This window comes from Poromitra crassiceps (assembly GCF_964638095.1).
Source record: "Poromitra crassiceps genome assembly, chromosome: 17".
Lineage (NCBI taxonomy): Eukaryota > Metazoa > Chordata > Actinopteri > Beryciformes > Melamphaidae > Poromitra > Poromitra crassiceps.
The window spans coordinates 11,329,877-11,343,245 of NC_139635.1; the positions used below are offsets into that span (position 1 = coordinate 11,329,877).

The 13,369-nt window shown below is 44.5% G+C and overlaps 1 long non-coding RNA gene across 1 annotated transcript in view; it reads right to left on the reverse strand.

Annotated features, from left to right (window-relative positions):
- The window catches only part of LOC310791935, a 20,989-nt gene extending 9,248 nt beyond the window's left edge, over positions 1 to 11,741 (reverse strand). Inside the window, exons 1-2 of the long non-coding RNA XR_014553466.1 lie at positions 11,654 to 11,741; positions 1,903 to 1,949 (exon numbers count right to left, since the gene is read on the reverse strand). This is a non-coding gene — a long non-coding RNA (uncharacterized lncRNA). The remainder of the gene's footprint in view (positions 1 to 1,902; positions 1,950 to 11,653) is intronic.
- Between the last annotated feature and the right edge of the window lie 1,628 nt (positions 11,742 to 13,369).

Sequence of the window (13,369 nt, forward strand, 5' to 3'; positions counted from 1 at the left end):
CATTCTGGGCAGTGAAGGTCAACCACCCCCTGCCAAACTTTCCAGGTCAGAGGAAACAGTGGAGGAGGCTGTGGATCTGACTTCTCTTCTTACAATTCTTTTCATTTCTACTTGTGCTGGTCAATTAGCAACACTATATTATACTATATAACACTATATAAAATAGCAGGAAACTGGTTTTAAAGTTGCACACATAATTGGGTGTAGAGAAGCTGCCTGAATAATGACAGAATAAGACAGAATAATGACATCTGACAGTCTAATCCTAATGTAGACTTGGACTCTGTGTATTTTATTCTTTTTGATCATATTTCTTGCATGTTCACTATTCAGAGTAAAGAGAGAGAGAGAGAGAGAGACAGACAGACAGACAGAGAGAGAGAGAGAGAGAGAGCACGAGGAGGCCGACAGTGCAGAGAGAGCAGCTGGCATGAATAATGACATCCCAACAGTCTAATCCTGATGTTCATTTACATTAAGATATCTGTCTGTCTGCCTGTCTGTCTGCTTACCTGTCTGTCTGCCTGCCTGTCTGTCTGCCTACCTGTCTGCCTGCCTGCCTGCCTGTCTGTCTGCTGACCTGTCTGCCTGCCTACCTGTCTGTCTGCCTGTCTGTCTGTCTGCCTGCCTGCCTGTCTGTCTGCCTGTCTGTCTGTCTGTCTGTCTGTCTGCCTGCCTCCCTACCTGTCTGCCTGCCTGTCTGTCTGTCTGTCTGCCTACCTGCCTGCCTGTCTGTCTGTCTGCCTGTCTGTCTGTCTGTCTGTCTGCCTGCCTGCCTGTCTGTCTGTCTGCCTACTTGTCTGTCTGCCTGCCTGTCTCTGTCTTCCTGTCTGTCTGTCTGTATGTCTGTCTACTTGTCTGTCTGTCTGTCTGTCTGCCTGCCTGCCTGTCTGTCTGTCTGTCTGTCTGTCTGTCTGTCTGGCGGACCGCTAACACCCCCCCCCCCACACACACACACACACGCAGATAGACTCGGCATGTGCGCCACCTACTGGCAAACACAAAAAGCTTTTTCCCCCCTCAAGACTCGACTTCAAACTAGGGGAGTGCATTTACAGTAGGGGGACCTGACAGAGTTCAGTGCCGAATTTCATGCTATTCGGCATAGCGCCACCTATTGGCAAACACAAAAAACGGTTTATCTCGGGAACCATTCGTCTGATCGACTTCATACCTGCCAACACGAGTCTCCTTATTTTTACCCCTCTCTCTGTGATTGGTCATTTCTCCTGTTCATCCCCTGATATAAATATATAGTGATACAAATCAAATGGCTGTAGCAGATGAGATTCATTCACATAATTCTGCCTTTTATTGAGTTTTTGGGGGTTGTTTTCTTTTCAGGACATCGGGGGCCAGATTGAAATTTTTGCCCATGTATGTTTGCCCCTAACTTAGATGATGGAGTGATGGAGTGATGGAGTGATGGAGTGACCTGATGGAGTGCAGTGCCGTTCATCTCGAGAACCATTCGTCGGATCAACTTCAAACTCGGGGACTGCGCTTAGGGGTACATGTTGGATTGCAGTGCTGAATTTCATGCAATTCAGTATAGCGCCACCTACTAGCAAACACAAAGTGGTGGTTTATCTCGAGAAGCATTCGACGGATCGAATTCAAACTCGGAGAGTTAATTTACAGTAGGGGGACCTGACTGACAGAGTTCAGTGCCGAATTTTGTGCTATTCGGCATAGCGCCACCTATTGGCAAACACAAAAAGCGGTTTATCTCAAGAACCCTTCGTCTGATCGACTTCAAACTTGGGGAATGAGCTTAGGGCGGCTTGACGGAGTTCAGGTTCTGGAGTTCTGGTTAAGCCTACAAAAATACATCATCCCTGCGGTACTCTATAGTTGATTGTGTTACTTTGTTTTCATGAATCAAACTAAATGCATACTTACATTTCCTCAGACCTGGTTTCAACCACTGCACTGCATCATGGTCCACCCTGGAGGAAGAAACAAAATCAGATCAGCAGATTCTCTTTGATGATGGAAACATTTAAGAGGAAATGAAACCTTTGATCATGTGACTCTACTTCATTTGCATTTTACCTGAGAAAAGACAGGACAATGCACTGCGGTTGGGGGGGAGGGGCAGAGTACTACTTTAACAGGTTCTGATAAAAACTTATTTGAATACGTTATTATTATTATCAAAAAGTGCCAGTAAACTAAATTTCTGTATTGCAGAACAAGTCAGTTTGATATTACTATTACAAAACTCCTTGTAACAGCACTGATACAGTGCCATTTTGATTTTGCCTGTTCTACCTGGTACAGTGGCCTGATAATGAGATTACAGAAGAGGTTGCAGGTTAGGCAAAATAACATCATTCATTATCTACTGAATGCTCCTCCTAGGACACATGTAGGAGGTAACGAATTCAAGGTGAACATGTTGCCTGTTGAGTTTAGGATTAAACAGCTAAAGCCATATGTATAACACAGTGGGCGAGCCCACCCCCTTTACCCTGAAGATATGGACGTCTTTGTTTAAGCTGTAATTCCTCGAATGGTCACTTGAGGCAGGACTCAGAAGTCCCATCGTTCCTGTTAAAATGCCCCACTTTGTAACAGTAATTAAATATCTTTATAGTCTGGACCGAAACACGGTTTTGGTCTATATAGCTAATTTCACTTTTTCATAACATGTGGGGGGGGGGGGGGGTAATTTTTTATATAACTCGCCCGTTTGGAGTCAAATAGATAGATAGAAAAGGGGGTGATTGACAGATCGCCTGTCCAGTGAACGCGCAGCTTGCAGATTACGGACCAATAGCAGGCGGAGCTGTGGCTCTGGGAAACCCCCATCTCACGTACATCGTCAGATGTATGCTGACGATACGATCATATATCTACATGCAAAAAATAAGGCACAAGCTGCAGCAGATCTGTCAGCTGCAATGGTCAATATATCAAACTGGTTAACTGAGTCATGTCTACACCTCAATGTAAGCAAAACTGTATGTATGTTTTTTTCCAAGTCTGCAAACAGAGATCCAGACCCAGATGTGTTGGTAGCAGGGAGCAGTCTTGCAGTCGTGCAAGAATTTAAATACCTAGGCATAATAATAGACTCCCAGCTAACATTTAAAAAACAAGTTAAAAAAGTTGCCAACCGAATCAAATTCAACCTGGCAAATTTCAAATATATCAGGAACAATCTGACTACTGAGGCCTCAAAATTGTATGCCAATGCTATGATTTTTTCACATATTAATTACTGTCTCACTAGTTGGACACAGACAGGTAAAACTACTTTAAAATCAGTAGAAACACTTTATAAGCGAGCCCTGAAAACACTGGACAAAAAATCTAACTCATATCACCACTGTAAAATCTTAACTAAATATGACTTTTTAAATTGGGAAAACATGATCAAATTTGCAGATATTTTACTTGTGTATAAAAAAATTCATGGTCTAGCCCCCCCTCCGCTCAAGGAATTCATTTCACAAATCCAAAATTCATCTACCAGAGCCTCTACCAGAGGAGACTGTAAAACATAGGAGAAGTAGCTTTGGGCAGTCAGCCTTCTCCTACAGAGCAGCACATACCTGGAACACTATACCCGTAGAACTGAGAAACATCACATCTCTCAACTCCTTCTCCAACTCCATAAAACATTGGCTATTGAACAATCAAACATGCATTCATACTCCAGGATAGCATTTCTCGTTGTTTGTCTGCTTTGTAGGGCATGTGCTTTTGTCTGTGCTTTTGTCCGTGCTTTACAGTAAACCAGGGGCTGCATAATTGTGCTTATATGCTTTTGTCTGTTTTTATGTGCTGTTGCTCTGGCATGTATTGTATAGAATATGCTAATGTCATCTTGCATGTTCTTTTTATATGCTATTAATCTGCTTGTGCTTTTCTTCTTTTATATGCTTTTGTCTACTTATGTCTTCTGTACTATTGCATGTGTTTGTTAATGTTTTACATATAACATCAACCTGACAGGGACTGCAGATGAAAATTAGCCTGTATGGCTAAATCTGGCACATTTACATGATGGACTCACGTGCTCATGTTAATTAATGTGCATTGTCCCTTTTCTTAAATAAATAAATAAACAAACAAACAAGGGCAGAAGGACTCAACCCATTCCCTCCCACTCTGCTGATGAAATATCAAGATGGTGATGGCCAACGTTTGCACTCCGCCAGTGAGAAGAAATGTAATGGGATAGCTACGTCCATATTATTTATGTCTATGGTATAACACCATTAATGGTAAGCAGCGGTAAGCAGCTTGAAGCTGTCGGCGACCCGCCTACAAACAACAGAAGAAGAAAGTATGTCGCACTGGTGACACACTTTTTGTGGCGATGCACTGTTTACATATACCCCGCTAGTTGAGAGAAGTGGACAGACGTTTGATCATGGATAACGAAATGGATAACCAAATTATTCTGTCCTTTTTACTTGTGATCCGATGCATCGTGGTGGCACCTCAGTAGTTTTTAGATATTATCTCCAGACCTCGCGTCACCAGCCTGCCCCGGCCGCCTGCGGTTTGACGTTACCTTCCACAAAATTGAGGTCATCTTTAGCTAACGTAATTGCAAGCATGACATTTAACATGTCCATTTGTCAAATATTACATGAGGACTAACATTCTAGAGAAGCAGAAGTTACGTGTTAATGTTTTAAAAATGTTATTGCATGCTGCACAGCATTGTGTTGGGTAAACAAATGCCCATTGAACACGTGTCGTTCGTTTATTCAAGGGAATGATGACCGTCGAGTGACAACTGAGGAACAGGATTTTTGGAAAATTAACGTTATTAAATGCTGTAGCGTTAACGGTAATTCTCATGTGTATCGTTTATTTAGCCTACTTAATCTCTCCTGAGATTATAACGTTAACCTGTTAGGCTACTGTGCAGGTTAATACTGCTGATAATCAGTTGTTTCAACATCAGATATAACACAAGTCAAATGCCAACAGTTTTGAGACTGAGATATTTGTTTTGAACTATTTGTACGCATCTATCTGCCAGTGACCGGATAATTATATTGTTATTTGCTTGTTTTAATGCTTTTGTCAATAAACATTGCCAACAAATAGCCTTGTTGTTATTGTTATGTACTTCGGTAAATCATGTAGGCTACCTGAATGTATCACAATATGATCGCAGAAGGAGCCAATTAGTTGTCAGAGGCAGGTTGGATAAAATGATCAGATGTGATATAATAAAGATTGTTGATGTCGAGTGAACACGAACTATGACACCAACCGAAGATTGGACCAGAGGATATGACGACGGCCGAAACAACCGACCAGCAGCCTGCTTCAAATCAATGCTTTATATTTATTGAAATTAAATATGGTGATATCTGTATACATTTGGAATACATCAAACAACGGTTCCTTTCCCATACCATGGTGGGCTGGACTGTAGCCTACAGTAGGCTATTGCTGTGAAAAAGTGACTACACATTTGATTGTGTTAAGTGTTACACTATCAATAAATGTTTTCCAATGACACATTAGCTTGCCATATTCTTAACTGAGCTTCGTGGAATTAACTCAAGACAAGTGTGTATCAGCTTAATGTCCAATACAGAAGAGCATGAAACAAATCTGCAAAAACAATATTTATTGAAATGTGATCGTCACGTTATATAACGTTATAGAGCCCAATTGGTCTGCCCATAGCGTCACTTTACATGGAGGCTATGTAAGAAATAATTTGCATCTGTTAAACCAACATATATCTTCCATAATGAATTAAATCATAATCATAATGCTACAAAGACATGAGCTAATCACCACAGAACCGCACAGACCATTTCGCCCGGTATCACGGACGTAAATGTGTCCAGGCCACTGAGATGAATATGAATCTTTATTATATGTCGATGAAGCGAGCAGCTCTGAGCTTCCATCAGCTAGTATGGTCGATGTGCTGGCTGGATCCCCTGCTCTCAAAAGTCAGATTTCGAAATAGGCGTTATTTTTTTATAAACTGGCCTCATAACGGGGATCTATAGCCTACAGTTATGTGTCTACTAACATTATTAAAAGATCATAAAGGTAATGCTGTTTTCTGACAGTTTGCTGCTTCTTCTTCTTCTTTTCTTTGACTTGAACGTAGGCGTAGTTGCTGCCCTCTCGTTGTGGACTCCAGTACTAAACATAGAGGCGTGCGCATGCCCAGTGTATGTAAAGCATCGTATTGCGGGCGTCTCGCATGAGCTAATATGGACGGAGACTGCTCGGAGCCTGCTCTAGTGTAGACTGAGAAGGCTTCAACTACGGGGTCTTTGAAAACGGCTTAGTGAAGATGTAGCCTAAGTCGAAGCCTCTGTTTCCTCATGTTTCTAGCCTCTGTTTATAATAACAAAGCTATGAAGTGGCAACTACATCTGACTGACATACAGTTATCCTCCCAAACTCCACTTAGAAAGTTGGAAAGCCCTCGTGGCTGAGTGGTTAAAGCCGCTTGCTTTGCAATCTGAAGTTCAGTGGTTCGAATCCACCACTGGGTTTTAGCAATCTCTGTCCCAGCCCGGAGCTTCTTTACAGGTCCGGTACCATGTAACTACATATGAACTACAGTTAAATAGACTCACTCCACTTTACAGGTCCGTTACCATGTAACTACATATGAACTACAGTTGAATAGACTCACTCCACTCTACAGGTCCGGTACCATGTAACTACATATGAACTACAGTTAACACGTTCACTGCCAATGACGAGTTGAGTCGTCAAACAGAATCCAACCGTTCACTGCCAATGACGAGTTGAGTCGTCAAACTGTTTTTTCAGTGGTTTCCACTAGCTGGCGCCCTTGGGCAATAGGTGAATGTGGATCCGACCTCTCCCGCTGCCCCGGAAGTACTCTAACAAAGATTTCTATATAAGGAAGGCGGGATCCTTTCATCGGCGTGGGTTGAAAGTAGGCAAGTTGAGATACAGAGCGAGATAGAATTACATAGCGATTTATATAGAGAATTTCAGCAATTTAGCAATTTAGAGTCAGATTTAGAGCGAGTTGGTTAGCGTAGTTGATTTAGTTTGTTAGTTGTTAGTACAGTAGTAGTGTTTAGTATAGTCTTTATAGTAGACTTCGTTTAGATAGATAGTTAGCGCGTAGTTACAGTTCATTGTAGTTAGCTTAGCCTTAGCGTCAGTTCATTTTAGTATTTAGCGTTTATTCTAGTTCAGTTTGATCAAGTTGGTAGCCGGTAGATTAGCCTTATTTCAGTTCAGTTTGATCTAGTCGTAGCAGTAGTTGTTTTATTTCAGTTTAGTTTAGTTAGTATTTTCAGTTTTCAGTTTAGTTGGGAGCGGGTGGCGTGTTTGTGCCATGCCGGCCAAACGCAAGCGGTCTTCGGCGGCTGCACGCAAGCGATCGGCGGATCAGAGATCACTGCTGGATTTCTTTTCCGTCCGAAACGAGCTTGTGCCGGAGACCGATTCCGAGGTCTCGGATGACGAACGGGGTGAGCCCATGCATGTCGCGGCTGCGGCTGCTGGGCTGACTGAGTCTGAGTCGAGTGAGCTCACGTCTTCTCCAGACGCGGATTCTGAGGAAGAATGGGCCCCGTCGAGGAGCGAAGCTCCACAGAGCAGTGGTAAGACGATGTTTGAGATGACTTGTGTAACTTGTGTAAATGTAATTACTATGACTGTACAAAAGCCAGCAGTCAGTCAATTCATTTTACTGAATTTCAGACTCTGAAGATGAGCCCGTAGCCGGCTGTAGCGGTAGGCCTACAGCATCTGGTGCCACAGCCTCTGGTGCCAGGAAAATGGGTAAGATCACAGTTCAGAATCAGGTTTATTTTCACATCACAGGTTCCAGCCAGAATTCAGTACCACACATATAAAAAACACTATTTTATGGTAATTATGTATTTCTATAATTTGCAGATGGAGCTGGAAGTGGGAAACGTCCTCAGCCTGCAGGTCCTGAGTGGTGTGACGTTGACTGGGAGCCAACCCACATCCCCTTCACAGCAGTTCCGGGTCCTCATAGTGGTGGTGCTGCTCAACCAGTGGAGTTCTTCCAGCTCTTCCTAAATGATGAGCTGCTCCAGGACATTGTAGTCCAAACTAACTTGTATGCACACCAGTGCATCAGTCAGGTCAGTGAGGCTCTGCCACATTCAAGGCTTGGGAGGTGGAAGGACACTACAGTGGCAGAACTCAAGAGCTTCTTGGGACTATATTTCCTCACTGGGATCGTCAAGAAGCCTGAACTGTCCATGTACTGGACCACAAATGAACTGTATGCTACCCCCCACTTCAACAAAACCATGTCTCGCAACCGCTTTCAACTGCTAACACGATTCCTCCATTTCAGTAACAATTTTGATGTTGATGGTGCAGACAAGTTGTTCAAGGTCCGGCCAGTTTTGAACGACCTGTTAGAAAAGTTCAGAGCCATGTTCACACCAAGTGAAAACATCAGTATTGATGAGGGGATGCTCCTGTGGCGTGGGCGGTTGGCCTTCAAAGTGTATAACCCACAGAAACCCATAAAGTATGGGATAAAGTCCTACATCCTCTGTGACTCCCAGACAGGTTACTGCTACAGCATGAAGCCGTACTGTGGTGAGCGGTCCACCCTAGGCGAGACAGTGGAGTTCCTCCTCGGGGACTTGGCAGGGCAGGGTTACCACCTATACATGGACAACTACTATAACTCTGTTTCTATGTGTGCACAGCTGCTGGAGTGTCAGACCCATGTCTGTGGCACTCTGAAGAAGAACAGGGGCGAGCCACCTGCTACAAAGGTTACCAACCACACTGTGAAGCTGGGGGAAACCGTCATGCGCCACAATGGTGGCACCATGGTTCTGGCCTGGCGAGACAAAAGAATCGTCAAAATGGTTTCCACTCTGCACGACGACACGATGGAGACAGTGCAGGTCAGGCAGAAAGGCAGCAGAGAGAGGGTCCCACACGCAAAACCCAAGTGCGTTGTGGACTACAACAAGTACATGAATGGGGTAGACAGATTGGACCAGAACATTGCCTACTATCCCTTTGCCAGGAAGACATCCAGGTGGCCATTCAAGTTTGTCATGTACATGTTTCAGATGTCTTTTTATAACGCCTTTGTTCTGTACAAAGCTAAACACCCACAGAGAAAGTGTAAAACTTTGATGGCTTTCATCCTGAGTGTTGTCGGTGCATGGACCAGACCTGTGGTGGAGGAGGAGGTGGGGGCTGGGGTGGAGGAGGAGGTGGGGGCTGAGGTGGAGGAGGAGGAGGTGGGGGAGGAGGTGGGGGGTGGCGGGGAGGAGGTGGGGGCTGGGGTGGGGGGTGGGGGGGAGGGCAGTGACCAACCTGCAACCAGGCCGGGCCGGGCACCATACCTGGACCCTCCAAGCAGGCTGGATGTCGATCTAGCGGGCCATGTAATGGCCATGTATCCAGCCTCACTCAAAAAAGCTGGCCCAACGAGGAGGTGTAGAGTTTGTTCAGAGATTGGTGTTAGAAGCGAGACACGCTACCGTTGTGTCGTGTGTAATGTCCCATTACACAGGGCTGGCTGCTATGAGGTGTACCACTCAGAGAAGAACCGTGCTCGGTGGCACAAGTAGGCATGGGTCGTAAAAAAAAAAAAAAAAAACTGCCTGAGCAGTTCTGGATTCGGTGTACGAGCCCAAACCGGTTTGATCACGAACCGAAAAAACCTATAAAAAAAAAAAAAACATGTAAAAAAAAAAAAAGCTGAGTGACCTGTGGTCTGCTCTTGTTTTGTATTTATTTTGACATTTATTTATTTTATTATTGTATTATTCCTCCATTATTGAAAACAACTATTGTTCAGATGTCTGATGTCTCACTGATGCCAAAAATAAATGGTTAAAGTGACTGTTCTGCCTGTTTGATTGAATTTCACAAAACTGCGTTTTTCTCATTTTTCTCAGCTTTCCTTCTCAGACGCTGAAACCATGCTGTATTCAACGGCTAATATCTACATAACTACTAACTCTACAAACTAACTCTTTTAGACAGAGAAAGCACACATTCTATTAGTTCTTTTTAGATGATTGGTGTTCACGAAGTCCTAACAGAAAAGAATCCTCGGCTCTTGTAAAATGAGCCAGAATCCTCAAAAAAAAAACTGGCAGAACCTACCTACAGCATTGAAAAAACGGCTGGCAGTCAATGTGTTAAATAGACTCACTCCACTTTACAGGTCCGTTACATGTAACTACATATGAACTACAGTTGAATAGACTCACTCCACTTTACAGGTCCGGTACCATGTAACTACATATGAACTACAGTTGAATAGACTCACTCCACTTTACAGGTCCGGTACCATGTAACTACATATGAACTACAGTTGAATAGACTGAAATTGAGCAATGCGGTAGTTCAGGCAGGCCACGAACGTCAAGCCCAGCTTAAACCCAGCCCACAGCTGATTAGGAGCTGATCTCAAACCCAGCCCACATCAGCTCAGCTGATGCCATTGGCTCAACTCATACAGGGGCGCCCTATTTAAACCTGCTTTACTCTGCCTGTCATTGCTGCTTCCTCTGCAATCCTGTTTGCAACCCACCTCCTCCCCAGCTCCTCCCTATGCTATATCTGACTTAAACAATGTCAATGATTCTGTTGTCATTGTTGCTTGCTCTGTTCTGTACCTGGGGGTCTTTTGCTGCTCCTTGCCTTAAGGCTATTCCACAGATTGTGGAAGGGCAAGGAGCTCCCATAATCTGCTGCTGCTGCTCTCTGCCTTAGGCTTTCCATGCTTGCTGCGTGGAAGGGCAGGGAGCCTCCAGAACAGAGCCATACCGCCAAATTTAACTTATGCAAATAAAAGCTTTAAATTTATCTAAAGTGGTGTTGTGTTTTGACTAAAGTGGTCCTGACTGAAATGTTTTTTTCTCTCAACAATGGCTTACTTTTATTATGTTATTTTTTATTGTAGTACATCTTAGTAAAGGGCGGTACATAGTCCATGCGCGCTTCCAACCGCGAGGGCCGTGCGGCCAATATGACGTAATTACGGTGGGGGCGAGGCCACCGCAGCCGTAAACGCGTGTCGCCAGATTTTTCTAGCAGCGCACCGCACCGCTCTGCTTTGCAGGGAGACAATAGATCCATGGGAGAGACAAGAACATAAATGAAATGAAGAAGTAAGTAGGCTACACTGAGCCATGTTTTGATCACATTTCTTGACCCATGTGGAAAATTTTGATTTCTAACTGTTCGTTTTTAGTCATTTCAAGTAATGTGCTGTGTTGAGACAGATCTAGGCCTATTTACATTCAATAAAAACAGGATTGGCGATTCTATTCATGTGCTGATACAATCGTTTAAGAGTGAAACCGCAGTCTACTGAACATAATGGCATTCCATTGACTTTTAATTGCGTTTCATTGACTTTATCATGGGTCATTCACTGTACTACAGTAAACAGTGTAAACAGCTGTGCTCTGAGCAGCACTCTGAGTATGACCCCGTCTGTCCCAGCGCAGGGTGCGCACGCAGTCTGCGGAGCTCCGCCTCTCACTGCCCGCATGGAGTATGTCCCGGGCTTAATACACAAAGCTCTGTGTAAGTGTCTATTTTCATTGTTTCATGTCCTCTTTAATATTCCTCCTCTTCTCAGTGTGACAGAGAAAATGTGTGTGACTCTCAGCCTTCTATAGCAGATTTTGCCTCTCCGTACCTGAGAGAGTCCAGTCTCCAGTGTGGATCCTCCAGCAGCGACACTGAGGCTCCTGGATGATTGTAGCTCAGGTCCAGCTCTCTCAGATGGGAGGGGTTGGAGCTCAGAGCTGAGGCCAGAGAAGCACAACCTTCCCCTGTGAGCAGACAGCCTGACAGCCTGCACACGCACACACACACACACACACGCACGCACGCACGCGCACACACACACACACACACACACACACACACACACACAGGTAAGTAGATATATGATAATATGGTAATTGGATTACTAAATGTAACTTTGATATAACCATATTGACTGACCCCTATGACTATCCAACCCGTTCTCACTCCGAGCGCGTAGCATAATGATGCTTTGTCCCGTCCCTTGTGCGTCGCTTGTTACTAACATGGTACCCTTGAGCGACACATGAAACGACTTGGGCTTTCCGACTAAACTCAATGCAAACCCATGGAAGTAATCTTTGACGCTTATGGCAACTGCTCCCCCATTAGCCTAACTGCTCCCCCGTTAGCCTAACTGCTCCCCCATTAACGTCTGGAGGAGCTAACCTCTCCCAGACCCTAACCCTAAACCTAACCTCTCCCACCCCATGCCTAAACTTAACCTCTCCCAGACCCTAACCCTAACCTCTCCCACCCCATGCCTAAACCTAACCTCCCCCAGACCCTAAACCTAACCTCTCCTACCTCCCACGCCTAAACCTAACCTCCCCCCAGACGCTAATGGGCGAGCAGTTGACTAATGGGCGAGCAGTTAGGATGATGGGGGCGCAGTTGCCATAAGCGTCAAAGTTGACTTCTATGGGTTTGCATTGAGTTTAGTCGGAAAGCCCAAGTCGTTTCATGGGTCGCTCAAGGGTACCATGTAGTAACAAGTGGCGCATAAGGGACGGGACAAAGCGTCAATATGCTACGTGGTCGGAGTGAGAACGTGTTGCAACTATCATATTGATTTATATCGTATCGCCCAGCCCCATTATAGAGTGTGTTCTGCTCTCTCTTCTCCCCCTCCCTCCCCTGTTCTCTCCCCCCTCTCTCTCCCTTCCCCCATTCCCTCTCCTTCTCGCCCCCTCCCCCTCTCTGCCTCTCTAATAAAATATTGTCCATTCTCTTCATTGATAGTGCTTAGCTAAACTTAGACATATTATCTGTAAAACCCTCTGAGACATGCTTGTGAATAGGGGCTATACAAATAAACTTGAGTTGAGTTGACTTGACACACACACACACACACACACACACACACACACACACACACATACATACACACACAAAGATACACACATACAAATAGACACACCTGTGCACACATGCACAGGCACAGAGAAGCACGCACGCGCACGCGCGCGCACACACACACACACACACACACACACACACAGCATATTGCATTGTTGTATCTTCTTCACTGATGTATAGTTTGTAGTACTGGGTGATAAAACCTAGATTTAGGAAAGATTGATGGATTCAATATTTCATCAGTTCCTTCACTGTTTGATGTAGCTTCAGTTAAATCAATATTCCACGAGTTTCAACATGGATTTATTTATTTGAAAGGCAGAATATAATCTACTGACCAAGACCAGATGCAGCTGGACCAGTTTGTAGTTCAGATTTCCCTTCTCTTGTCTATGGAGAAAATGAATGGGGAATTCTCATCTGGGGTTGGAGACCTCACGTGACTGTTGAGATCTATTGTGGCTGG